The following is a 14,403-nucleotide window of genomic DNA, read 5'->3' as shown; positions in this document are numbered from 1 at the left end:
TTTGGTTGAATTGTTGCTATAATACAGAGATTACTTACCTTAGAGTAACTTGAGTTCTTTGACATGTTATGTCCCTATGGGTGCTCTACTGTAGGATGTGTGCACACCCATGTGCTCTCAACTGCAGAATGCAAAGCAGTGTCCACAGACTCACCTCTGGGCACAGCAGCACCTCCTGCCTCTATTCGAGGGCCTATAAGGAGGTGCAGACCAGCCACCACTCAGTTCCTTCCTGACCACAAAGCAGAACCTCCACAGCTGAGGGGCTGGAGGTGGAAGCACCATAGGGACAAAACGTCTCAAATAACCTCTGCTTTTTCTTCAAGTATATGTCCCTCTGGATGCTTCAGCATAGGAGACTCCCAAGCATAAACCAACAAGGAGGTGGGTGCTGAGGAGGCAAGTCCGAGATGGTTCAGAGGACTGCATCACCCGAAGTAGTATCATTCCTGGAAGCAGGCAAGATGGTGTAATCCTTGGCAAAAGTATAATTAAAAGACCAAAGTACAGTCCTACAGATTTTTTATATGGAAACATATTTCAGTAGAGCTACAGATGTGGACTGAGTTCTATTGAAGCGAGCTGTGACTCTATGAGGAGGCTGCATCCCAGTGATTCATAACAAATTTAAATGCAACCCAATACTCACTGTGACTGTCTTTGAGTGGACATAGATTGTCCCTTCATCTTCTCTGCAAATGATACAAATAATCTAGGAGAGACCCAGCGGGTCTTAGTATTTTCAAGGTAGAAGATGAGAGCTCTTCTGAGTCCTATTATATGTAGGCTGTTCTCCTCTCTGTAGGCATGATGTCAGGGCAAAACACTGTGAGGTGAATCTCTTGATTAATGTTTGGTATTAATATCCCAAAGATATTGGGAGGAAGTGAGGATGGGGACCCAATGTAACCTTGTCTTTATAAAAGGTGGTATATGGCACGTCAGGCATTAGAGCACCAAGTTCTCCCATTCATCTAGCTGAAGTGATGGCTCTGAGGAATGAAGCCTTGAGGGAGAGATAGAAGAGAGAACAGGTAGCCATCGGGTCAAATGGAGGTTTCCTCAGGCACTAAGAACCAAACTGAGGTCCCAGTGGGGGGTTCAGGTTCTGCACAGGGGAACCAAGTTATATAAGTCCTTAAGGACTCTAGCTGTAGCAGGGTGAGCAAAGACTGAGGCCTTCATTGGGTGAGTGGAAGGCTGTTATAGCAGTGAAATATATCCTGATAGACCTTGCAGTTTTAAATCCAACAGGTCATCCAGGATTTTGGAGTGCGGAACCTCTGAGGCTAGGGAAAAGTGAAGGGCACACAAGGAGCTTCCACTTTTGAAGGTAAATTTTGCAAGTACTAGGTTTCTTGGTAGATAGGAGAACTGACTAGATCTCATCCAAACAGATAAGTTCCATGCTCAAAAACCATCTAGCATAAGATCAGGTTCAAGGAGGAGGTCTTATGATGGATCAGGGTCCCTGAGTTCTGCAACAGAAGAACCTTCTTTAGAGGAAGTCAAAAGGCATTGCCACAGAGAGGTGAAGGAAAATATTAAGAGTAAATGGTATACAAAGAAAGGTGGAAAGCTGAGAGTCAACAGACCATGCAATCACAGTCTCAATCAGTTGAGAAGGAACTGAATATTGGCAGACAGATTTGCTCCTCCTTATATGCCCTCTATTGAAACATGAGGTATTGGTCTGTATAGGAGTGGGTTTATGGATACAGTTGTGTCCTCCAGTTGAGAGCACATGAGCACGTATGTATCTGATGATGGAGTGCCTATAGGGACATAAGCATGAAAAACTTGTGAGTTTTTAGCCACAGTACTACTAATTACATTAATCTGACTCACTACTATTTGGAAGCCTAGTTTTTACTTCTTTGCATGCCTTTATGGCATTACCAAGGGCTGAGCCTATTTCCCCCCACTGACAAAACTCACGTGCTTATGTGGACGTTGCAGGATTGGAGGCTGTCCTTTGCTTCCCTCCCATCCCTCCCTCCTCCCCCCCCCCCCCCATTTACAAAAAAGAGAAGCAAGGGGTTTCATACTTTTGTTTTCTCCCTCCACCACTCTAAATTTCTGGGATCTTTTGTCTTCTCTTTACAGTTCTCATGGAATGGTTCCTCCACCCACCTTCCCTCCTGCTGCCACATAAATGACTTTTATAACAAGTGTGATTTATTCAATAACATAACAAAAGTAGAACATTTCAATTGTCATCACTTTTAACCTTCTGTTTTTAAATGTATTTTTAGAATGTTTCTGCCTACATCAGCTGCATCCCTTTAAAGTTTTCTCCATTGTGGCAATAAGCTGGTGTTTATATATAACATTCACATCATCTGGCTATATTTCAATCAATTCCTTGCTATTCTTCTCATTGCTGCATGTTGGTTCCTCTATTCTCTGCCTGTTGGCACATAATAGTTCAGCTTCCTATGGGCTATAATATTTTGGTTCAATTTCAGTTGCTGGGTTTAGTGAGTAGATGCTGGGTGGCACTGGTGGCCTGTAATATGCAGGAGATCAGACCGGTGGTCCCTTTTGGTCTTCAATTCTATGACTATGAGATCAAGATCAGTGATGCAATGAGAGTATTTCAATTATGCCCTTTAGTTCTACCTTCCACTGTGATACATACAGTGCATTTCCAAAAGGAGAAATAGAACTGATTGCTGGCAGAACTGCCTTTTTACTCATTGTAAAACTGACAAACCTATACATGCAAATAATTCTTGCTCTTTTGTCACTTTTGCCATTCTGAGGCATGCTATCAACAGTTACACAAAATCACTCCTCCTTTGCAACTCACAACACAAATTGATTAGACACACAAAGACAGACACACATCTCTATCAATGCATATAGCTATAGCTATATCTCCAGACATATCAGTTTGTGGTGTAAGTAGCAAGAGGAAGTGAATTTACATAGATGCTGACATCAGACCTTGTTATGGCAAAACTAAGGTCCCTGCTGTTTTTGGTATTCTCGTGAAAGATTTGTGTAATTCTCCAGTTAAAGAAAAATAATCAGTTGGTTTTTTTTAAAAAGTCTTAGTTACTTGATACATTGCCATGAAATTGCCTCGCCTAAGCAATGCAGTCTCACAATTCAGAGAGCAACAAAATCTATTTTTTCCCAATGAATTGTACAATGCACAAATAGAAGACTACAAGATTTATAAAAACCTGATGTAAAAGAAGTCAGGATTACTTAAATAGAGCTAGCAAAAAAATTACTGTCACTGATAGCAAAGATAAAATATGACTACCGTACCTTGTTTTTGTACAACACCATTATATTACATACACATAAAATTAACCTAAACAGGAAGACAACTTTTACAGCAAATCAGGAAAACAAATTCAGACTTATTAATAGCATGATCATGGAGTCATTCAAAACAATGGGTCTTCCTTTCAACTTAGGAAACATTTTTAGATGTCTTTTTTAATAGATCTTTGTAAGAGCAGACAGAAACCCATTTTCTCAAAAGAAAAAGCAAAAATGTCCTGTCCTGTTTTCACAGCACTCACACACATATGCTACTCCTGCTGGCTCTAACTGTAAACATAATAAATCAGTAAATACATTTAAAAATGTGTTACATTCTAGTAAATACAGATGAGGGTTGACCAATGGCAAGTTATTAGCACTCATTATACATAAATAAAATTCACTGGTTCAGCTTTTTAGTGTGGTTATACACACATATTTCACAGGTGGCTCATCCATCCACCATCTTCAGGAATATACAAATAATGAAACATGTAACTTTGTATAACTTTGTCCTTCTGGAGACCTAGAACTTAAATAGCCAAAACAAACCCAATATATATCAGGGTTCCTCTTGCCCCTGCCAGACAAAGTAGTTTCTTTGCCCTAAATAGGCTCAGAGAGGAAGGATCACCCAGTTATTAGAGTGCCAAATAGGGAGTCAGGAGACTCTGGTTCAATTCCCTGCTCTGCCATAGACTTTTGTGTGATCTGGGGTGAGTCTTATGTTTCTCTGTGCCTCAGTTCCCCATCAGTAAAATGGAAATAATAGCACTTCGGTACGACAAAGGAGGGTTATGAGGTTAAATACATTAAGGATTGTGAGGTGCTCAGATATTATTGTAATAGGTGCCTTACAAGCACCTAAGATAAACAGAGAGATGGTTTAGAGATAGCATCCACTCACCCTCAGTCAGAGAGCCTGGCACAGCTTGTGTCTGTGTGTGTTCAGGGATTAGCCAGTCACTCGTAAGGGAGAAAAATTAACCTTTCGAGGAAAAGAATTAAAAAATAAATTCACTTGGACTGATGACCCCTATGGAAGGCATTGTTGCCTTGAAGGGTGGATAATATTGGCAGCCTTTCTTTCCAAAGCTATACATGTATGTGTGAAACAGACAATTATCCATGTGAAGAAGAAACAATTATTTCTATCTTTTAAGTGCCATATACAGATACAAGTTGCTGATTATCTCTGAAGTATTTAAACTATGCTCTCTTCTGTGCCATCAAATTCCTTCCCTTAGAGTCTAAGTAGCACCTAAGCCCTCCCTATGTCTCTGAGTACCTGGGCACTGCAACTGTAGGCAAGGGGTGAGAAGACAGATAATAGCCATCCTTTCTGGAATCATCGTTTATCAAACCTGTAGGCATATCTGCACATAAAGTAAAGTCAATTTATATGGGTTCCTTCTCTATTCTCTAATACAGTATTGTTCCTTGTGCAGCAGGCATTCGTGTGATGGCACTGGCCCTCCCCATAAAGGCCCCAGCTCTGTGGAAATACAGCAAGAACCAAAGGATTTCCCAACAATTCTTAGGAGTTGTTTCCTTCTGGGGGACCTCAGCTCACGCTGGGGACAGACTGTCTCCCCCATGGGATAATTCCAAGGAAAATCTGCAGCTGGCATTTATTTTCCTCCTTCACATACCAACCTGCCCACTCAAAGTAGCCTTCATTTTTTTTTTCCTCAGGCAAACTTCCCATTAAACTCTCAGATAATGAAAAGAACACTACCGTTAACTCCTTCATCATAAGACTGCAGGTGAATTTGGATTGGTGCCATGACAGTGCCAACCTCTGGAACTTCGTAAGTTTTGCATTTTTATATATGGAGCCACTATTAGACCTTAAATACTCTTCTATTAATAGAGAAAATCATAGCCAAAAAATAGGGCCCAGTTCCATTCACTAGAAGGATTTTGATCAAATTTCCATTTAGAAACACTGAAAGAATGAAGTCCCAGATTTTGGAGTTTTCTTGGCACTACCCCACACGCCTCAGCAATTTCAGCACTGTTATTAGACAGTGAATGGCAGCGCTCTTTTATTACTTGGCTTGGCAGAACCGTGACTTTCAATATTTTTGAAAGTTTGCTTGACTGTGGTAGGAGCTCTTAAATCAAAGCCTTTCTGAACTCTAGGGATTTAAAACACTTTTTTTAAAAAGTTACTATGGAGCAGAAGCAGGAGGGCAAGGGGTTTAATTTGATGGGTTTTACTGTACCATTCAGTATATTTATTAACTAAACTCAGTAACTAATCCAGCTTCTAATTGTTCCTCCATCCCTGAATTCACTTCCCCTCAACCCCACAGAAAATGATCATTTCTAATTTCCACTCTATGGAACATCTTTAATTAATTAGTATTAGAATCATCACTATGATTCTCTGGAACTTGGCAGAACAGCATCATTTTGACTCATTATCTTTTTTTTTTTAAAGGAAGCTATAGATAGGTAAAAAGAAAACCCCAAACAAATATCTTAAACAAACTTAACCAGTGTTAAAGACCAAATATTTTCACATCAATGTTTGATTCTTCATACATCTCATTGTGCCTCAACAACAACAAAAAAGATGGAAAGCGGCCATTTCCATGACCTTGTGTCCCTCCCTAAGAGGAAGAAAGCTGACAGGTAGATATATGTAGAGTTTGTTATTGTAAATTCCAGATCTTGTGATTATCTCTGACTCAACTCTGGGGTTTTATCTGGAATTCCTGTGAAGGGTCAAGCAGTGTATTACCGCTTGTCTTCACCTTGTAGCGACCCCAGCTTTAAAAATACACCTTACACAATGCTCTGCTGTTTGCAAAAGTTCATCCCAAATGGAGCTAATGAAGGTGAGCTAATGAATTAGGCAAATCTGAAAAAACTATATTTGTTATATACACCCATAAAATTGGACTGGGTCGTAAACTATTCAGATACAACCATTCTAAATTAATCTATACTTCCGTTCATGTTTAATGTTTAGTTCAAAAGAAAGACTCCATCCAATATACTTTTAATTATTTTTTTATTTTATTTTATTTTATTATTTATTATACTTTTATTTATTAATTCTCTATTAGTATTTTTAAAATGATTTGTGTTTTATTCATTATCTAAAAACCCACGACAATGACACACCTCTGTACAATGCCAGGATGAACAACAAATACATTATCAGAAATCTTTCAAGTATTGTGCCACATTCCTAATTACATACAAAAGGAAAGATTCATGTCTAGTGGCTAGATCACTCAACCTATTTGTGAATCACCTTACCCATCTGTAAAACGGGAAAAGTAAATGTGTATTACACCAAAGTGGTGAGGGTTATTTAGAATTTGTAAAGCACTTGGAGATCCTCAATAAAGGCATAGTATAAATGCAAGGTGTTATTTTGGAGCCAGATTTTGTCACATATGTCCAAGCCATGTATAAATCTTGCAGCTTCTGCCTCAATACACCTCCCAGGTCAGACCATTCCTCTCTGCCCTCCTCAAACTATCTCATTCCCCTCTTTCCCACTGAAGCAAGCACACTTCTTAACCTATCCTTCAAAGCCCTGTAAAATTTAGCCCCACCTATGTATCCATTTTATTATCTTATTGTGAGGTTGACGCCTGCTTTCACTCCACCAAACATACCAGACTTCATAACCTGCTTATCCTACTTTCCCACACTTCTATACTTTTTCCTATGCCACACCTTCCATATTGGAAAAGCTCCCAGTCAAAATCTGAAAAGTCACCATCTGATTTTCCTTCAGTCTCTCCCTTAAAACTTATCTCTATCAGATAACAGTAAAGCAGTGAGTGATGGTTGCTGCTATTGACTGGCTACAAAATGTGCACACTGCTAGATTCTACTAAAACTTCTTTTTTTGTTACTCTCTCCTACCTTCCCCACCTTGCCAGATGCTTTGTTTATTCCTCCTGTTATGTCTTACTTATTTAGCCTGTCAGGGAAGGAATTGTCATTACATTTGTACAGTGCCTAGCACAATGGAGTCCCTATCTGGTTGAGGCCTGTGGATATTAAGACAATGTATATGTTAAATAAAAACATTTCCAATTCTACATGACAATGAATTAAGTGCTTATTTTTTCTTCCTGCACAGTCTTGTCTTCTTCCATTTGATCAGACTGTTCCATATATTTTACAATGGTACAAAAATACTCTGATGGAGACAACACCCAAAATTGTAATACTGAAAATATAATTCTCTATATACATTTAGTTGATTGAAAATATCTGAAATACACCTACTTACTGATGATAGTGTGTAACTTGACTTCACAATAACAAGCACTAAAATGCTTGGGATCGCTGTTGCGTGTGGACACGAGACATTGTCAGGCTTTACAAGCAGTTGCACCTCATAGAGACAGGACCCATGAGTGCAGTGAGCGGGTTATCTGAGAGACTTGCAAAAATGTCATTAAATGCGGTTAAATCAACTGATGCAAGAAAAAATTAGGTGTTACTGGTGTCACACAAGAGTTTGCATTTATAAAGCAAAATTGCTCCCTGTTGTCACAACTTCTTTCCCTGCTGCATTAGCCTAACTTCAGGACCATTACTTAGAAGGGTGGAAATATCTCTTCTCTGCCTTTAATCTTTAAACAAGCCAACAAAATTATAACAATTGTTTAAAAGTCAAATAAAAAGTTTTTTGTTTTGAAAGAAAGAATGGTAACCATAGTGCTAAACGTGATAGTCTCTCAATTTTTGCTAATTTTTTTTTTTTTTTTTTGCAAAAAGAAAAGATAGATTCATGGATGTTAAATTACTTAAACTGTTTACAAAAGGTAGACTGGTAGATGACTTGTGAGGTTCAGTTGTAGTGGATACGGCTCTGGAATACATAATTCTAGGCTAGAAATGTTTCTGGTTGACACCATATTTCATTGAAGAAATTAAAGAGCTATAATGTCATGGCTGTTGACATAAGTGTGAAAATGAAAAAAGAAAAATTAGCCTATGAAACAAGTTATATGACATTTAATGTTGAACCTGTAGAATGAAAGGTTAAAGATTGTTAAGATTATTGCTGAAGAAAACAAAAGGAATTGCCTATGAACTATAGCTTTTAAACATGATAGAAAAATAAATCTCTGACTTGAAAGGTTTAATATCTAACCCCTTTATATCTTGAAAAGAATGAGATGCTTATTAGTGGACTTTTCAGATCTTCACTGAGATATTCAATAGGTCGACATGCAATGGATTCAGAAATATGCATCCACTGTCTAACCTAAGATTTACTGTGGACTATAAGGATGCTTGCCACTGCTTGAATGCTATAGATTCCTTTTTAAGCTTATTATTTAGTTATGTTGGTGGAGGGAAAAACACCTGTTAATGCAATTTATAATTTCCTATACAAATTATATAACCGTGTATGCCACTCCTGTTTACGCCCAGTGGAATAACTGTTGGCCAAATTCATAACTCATATAGAATAGCCTGGAATATGCCATGAATTTTTCAAAATAAAATTTGAAACTAAGTCAAAAATAATTCAGGATTATACTACTTCGGACTTTTTTCTTTAACTGTGTGAGTTAATAACCTATTGTATGAAAAATGGCCTAAGAAAAATTATACTATATGATTGCAAAATGTTCAATGTCCAAAAAGTTACTGTAAATTCCAGAATGAAAAATCTTTGAAGCAACCATTCGGGAAAAAAACGAAAATAAGACTGACCATATGCAAGGAAATAAGATACCTGTAAATAAGAAGCAGAAAATGTTTTCTCTTCTATAGCCTGAGTTATTAGTCTTCCTTCACTCATTAAATGCTCTCTCGTATAGATTGTCCTAACAGGCTGTTTATGCAAGAAATAATTCAATTGACTTCAAACCTGCCAACATCTTTTGACAAATATATATAGATAATATATTTGTATAAATTTGCATACTGTCAGGAGCAGGACATTAAGGCCCCAAATCAAGAAATAATTTAAACATGTGTTTAGACCATCTCTACTCAGGATATTGACTTCTATGGGACTTAAACACATCCTAAGAGTTAACAAATGCTGTTTTGAAAAGGAATGTTTTCCTGAATTGCAGCCTGAAGTGCGTGCTTTTCCATTTTAATGTTATGCTGTAACAAACAAATATACAGAGAAAACTGCATGCTTCTTTATTATTTGTATGATAGTGGTGCCTAGAGGCTTCAACAGAGACTGAGGACCTTTTATACGAGGTACCATAGAGAGAGAGAGGCAGAACCACCCCAAAGAGCTTCCATCTGAATAGACAAGACAAAGGAAGAGTGGGAAGAGAAAAAAGGCGCAGTGAAGTAAAGTGACTCTGCCAGTGCCACACAGCCTGTCAATGACAGAGTAAGGAGCAAAGGGCCAAGAGGTAGAATCACAAAAAGACCTAGGTGCCTAACTGCAACATTGGGCACCTAAATCCCAGAATCAGGCCCCAAGGGTATTCACATAACTCCTGCTCAGCTGTCCCCAAACCTGCATGTGCCTTAATTGCAGTAATAATTCCCTAGGCATCTATGTTTCTGCCTCTGCATATGTGCACTCCTGCCTCACTTTAGGCATCCGGAAGCCTAAGCCCCAGAGCACTGCATGAACTCGGCAATGATAGGTATTCCCTTATCTAACTTGCCTGCGGTAAGCATGCTCAGATCTGGTAAGATTGCTCAGAGCTCACTTACTGGATTGCCCCCCTAAGCAAACTCATGCCGCTGCCACTGTAACTGCTCCTCCTCTCTCATAACTTTTTTTCCTAGTTGTTAGGGTACTCAGCTTGGATGTGTGATGGCCCCAGTTCAACTCCGCTTGAGTGGAAGAAGGAATCTGGACAGGGAGCTGTCATCTCAAGGGAGTTCCTTAATCAGTGGGCTAGTGGACATTCTGATATCGAGCTGCCTCAGTCTCTCCTTTTTCCACTGTGCATAAATAATTTAAAGTCATTGGGGTTGGAGGGGAGGAAGAGAAAGAGAGAGAAAGCACACAAACATGAGTATGATTCTGTAGCCTGGTGATTAGAGCATTTATCTGGGATGTAAGAGACCCAGGATCCAGTTCCTCTGCTCCATGACTTTGATTTGAACAAGGAATTTCCCCCACCCCAGGTGAGTACACTAATAACTGGGCTAGCAGTTATGAGAGAGGTCCTGATCACAGCTTTTTTCAAAACACCAAGAAAGGATTTGCTGCTGAGAATCCCAGTCTGAGGGAGTTGCCTCCCTCCAGCCCAGACTCAGGCACCGAACTCCCTGAGAGAGGTGGAGTTTAGAACATGCCCACTACTACAGCAGTTCGATCTTTATGGAGAAAAGCGTGTGGTTGCATCTTACGCTTGTCTGCACTCTATAGGCGAAGCAGCATGATGATTGCCTCCTGCTATGCTCATACGTTTTATACACAGGCTGGAGGTGCTGTAGTCAGAGATTTTGTCTCAGTTGTCTAAACTGCCAAAAAGAACGTTGAGGTAAAGGCCTGTAGAAAAGCCTCGGAAGGGGTTTAAAGTTCTGAAATTAAATAGTTTGGTTGTTTGGGTCATTAAAGAGTATTATCAGTATCAAAACATTTTTGTAATATTTAAAGTAGTGATTAGTTTTAGAATAAAAGTTTTATTTAAGTAAGGATTAGTAGTAGAAAATCGAGCAGTGGCAGTTGGGAACGGCAGTGGGAAGTCTAAACCGCACAGGAATACATTGTATTCCATTGACTCCTGTGTAGCCCCTCCGTTCCCTGTACATAACTCTCTCCTCCTCCCCTTTTCTCCATGCGTAACCCCTCCCTTTTCCATATAATTCCCTCCCCCTCCCTTTTTCTCTATGCATACATTAGCATATAATATTAGGCTAATTAGCATAGAAGGTGAGGCTCATTATCATACTAAGTAATTGATTGGCTTAGAGTGTTCTTACATCAGAACCTAATTAACATAACAAGCGCAGCTTAATTAGCATATTGGGAGGGATACCTGGTGCAACTCCCTCCCCCTCCCTTTTCCCCCCTACGTAATCCCTCCCTTCCGGATGACCTTTAAGCCAACTGTCTAAAAGCAACTGGTATGCAAATTACCTCAAACCTGATTGGCTGAGTGTGGGTGACCAAAATTGTGTATAAGACCAATGGTCAGCAGTCTGAGACATGCTTAGAAGAAGGCAGGAAAAAAGAAAGGAAAGATCAAGAAAGGAAGAAAAGCAAAGGAATTGAAGACAGCAGTGAAGAAGAGAAGGCTCCGCCCCATAGACGAGCAGAGGGATAAGAAGAGAACCTTGTTGTCCCAACCCCTTATATTCATCAAAGAGTATATGGGTATGTGTATCAATAAAGCTGAATGTCTGTGGTGGGAGTGAGCCCTCTCTTCTAGCAACCATTCAGCAACCATCTGGCCTAACACTTGCTGAATGTTAGATTACTAAGGATTTTAGCATAGAGTAATATATTATTACATAAGTATTGTTATATTACATAGTGTTAAGTAATGATAATTTATAATAGTAGTAGTGTTAAAAATATCAGTGTATAAGATTAAGTAGTGTGTTAAGTATATTGTTCTTTCTACTTCTATCTCTCTATTAATGTAACCACTCACTTCTGAATAAACATTGTATCTGTTTTCGAAGTATTACTGCTTGTGTATCACTATCTTGATCAGAAGGCTGTATCAGTGTACTTTCAAGGGAAGGCAGGTTGCTTCCCTTGGGAATTCCTTCAGAGCGGACCACCTGACTGGCAGTTTTTAGGGTAACACTATACTCTAAATTCTCCTGATAGCAGTGTAGAGAAGACAGATAGTAACCTACAAGATAGACAACCTTTGCTTATGCTTGACTGAACAAGAGTGATATTTTTACAGGTACAGTACTGTGCAAAGCCTTTTTTGTGTGGGTTGCCTTTGTCATATGTGAAAGATCAACACAGTTCCTGCTGTTAACCACTCAGTGAATACGTCCCTTTAAGTTGGGGCAAATTACTCTGAGCAAGAATACAGTATTGTTCATGAGGTGTTTGGCATTTTCTTCTGTATAATTCGGTTGTCTCCTGTTTTAATTACCTATTAAAGGAACAAGCACAAAGTACTTGTAGCCTATGTTCTAAGGTATTCTTATACTTTATAGATTTAGAGATTCTGAGGCCAGAGGGACCATTGTGATCTAATCTGACCTCCTGTATAACACAGGCCATAGAACTTCCCCAAAATAATTCCTAGAGCATCCAATATTTATTTAAGAATTGTCAGTGATGGAGACTCCATAGCCAACATTGGTAAATTGTTCCAATGGTTAATTAGTCTCAGCTTAAAAATGTATGCCTTATTTCCAGCCTGAATTTGTCTAGCTTCAACATGCATCCACTGGATCATGTTATACCTTTCGCTATTAGATTGAAGAGCCCATTATTAAATATTTCTTCCCCATTTAGGTATGCAGATTGTAATAAAGTCACACCTTAACTTTCTTTTTGATAAGCTAAGTAGATTGTGCTCCTTAAGTTTATCACTATAAGGCATATTTTCTAATCCTTTAATCATTCTTGTGGCTCTTCTCTGAATCCTCTAGTTTATCAACATCCTTCTTGAACTATGGACCCCAGAACAGGACACAGTATTCCAGGAGCAGTCGCACCAGTGCCAAATATAGAGATAAAATAACCTCTCTACTACTTGAGATTCCCGTTTATGCATCCCAGGTTCACATTATATTTATTGGCCACAGTGCCACACTGGGATCTCGTGTTCAGCTGATTATCGACCACACTGCCCACATATTTTTCAGAGTCACTGTTTCTTAGGATAGAGTCCCCTGTCCTATAAGGATGGCCTACATTCTTTATTCCTATATAGACAGATATTTACATTTAGCTGTATTAAAACACATATTGTTTGCTTGCACCCTGTTTACCAAGCAATCCAGATCGCTCTTAATCAGTGACCTGTCCTCTTCATTATTTACTACTTCTCACAATTTTTGTGTCATCAGCAAACTATCAGATTTTGCTTTCTTCCATGTCATTGAGAAAAAACATTAAATAGCGTAGGGCCAAGAACTGATCACTGTTGGACCCCATTGGAAAAAAACTTGCTTGATTCCCAATTTACAGTTACATTTGGAGACCTATCATTTAGCCTGTTTTTAATGCATTTAATGTGTGTCATGTTCATTTTATGTCATTCTAGTTTTTTAATCAAATGTAGATTACCCAGTCAAATGCCTCACAGAAGTCTAAGTATATTATGTCCACACTATTACCTTTATCAACCAATCTCGTAATCTCATAAAAAATATATCAAGTTAGACAGGATCTATTTTCCATAAATCCATATTGATTTGCATTAATTATATTACCCTCCTTTAGTTTTTTTATTCATCAAGTCCATTATCGGCTGCAGGGCTGGATTTAGGGGCAGGCGACCTAGGTGACCACCTGAGGTGTTTTTGTTGTTAGCAACAAAAGGGAAAATAGAATGTTTGAAGTAAAATGTTTCAAATATTCCATATGTCGATTCATTTTTCACTAACCTCCTTGAATGTTCCGGACCTTTGTAGAATCTCATGGAACCTATCACACTTTCTGAGAACTACATTTTCCTCAAACCTCCTAAAATGTTGTTATTCATGCCCTCACAGGTATATAAGGAGTCAGGCATTGCCAGTCAGTCAGTGAGATATAAGAATGAACCGAAGTGAAGTGAGAGCCCTGCTGTGATACTGTGAACCTTGTTTGATTGTGTAATTTTGAAAGTGTACTTGCGTTTTGAGACTTGAACAGTGTAAGTAGAGACTAATAGAGGACATATTTAATGAGACACCAGAGATATCTATCAAACCCCTATTTACACAACAATATAAAATGAAAGGGGGCGGCAAAAATGCTCCTTGCCTGGGGTGCCATTTGGTCTAGAGTTGGCTCTCATCATCAGCTGCTCCATTATCTTGCCTGGGATCGATGTCAGGCTGACAAGCCTATAATTACCTGGGTCATGTCATTTACCCTATTTAAAACCTGGCACAACATACCCTTTCTTCCCCAGTGCTCCATGATTTATTGAAAATCACTATTAAAGGTCCAGTAAGCTCCTCAGCCAGCTCTTTTAAAAATCTTGTATGCAAATTACCTGGGCCTGCTGATTAAAAATGTTTCTC

The sequence above is a fragment of the Emydura macquarii genome, unplaced genomic scaffold, assembly GCF_026122565.2.
Source record: "Emydura macquarii macquarii isolate MOO-44397 ecotype Brisbane River unplaced genomic scaffold, CSIRO-AGI_Emac_v2 contig_1876, whole genome shotgun sequence".
In the NCBI taxonomy this organism is placed as follows: Eukaryota; Metazoa; Chordata; order Testudines; family Chelidae; genus Emydura; species Emydura macquarii.
This window is presented reverse-complemented; position numbering follows the sequence as displayed.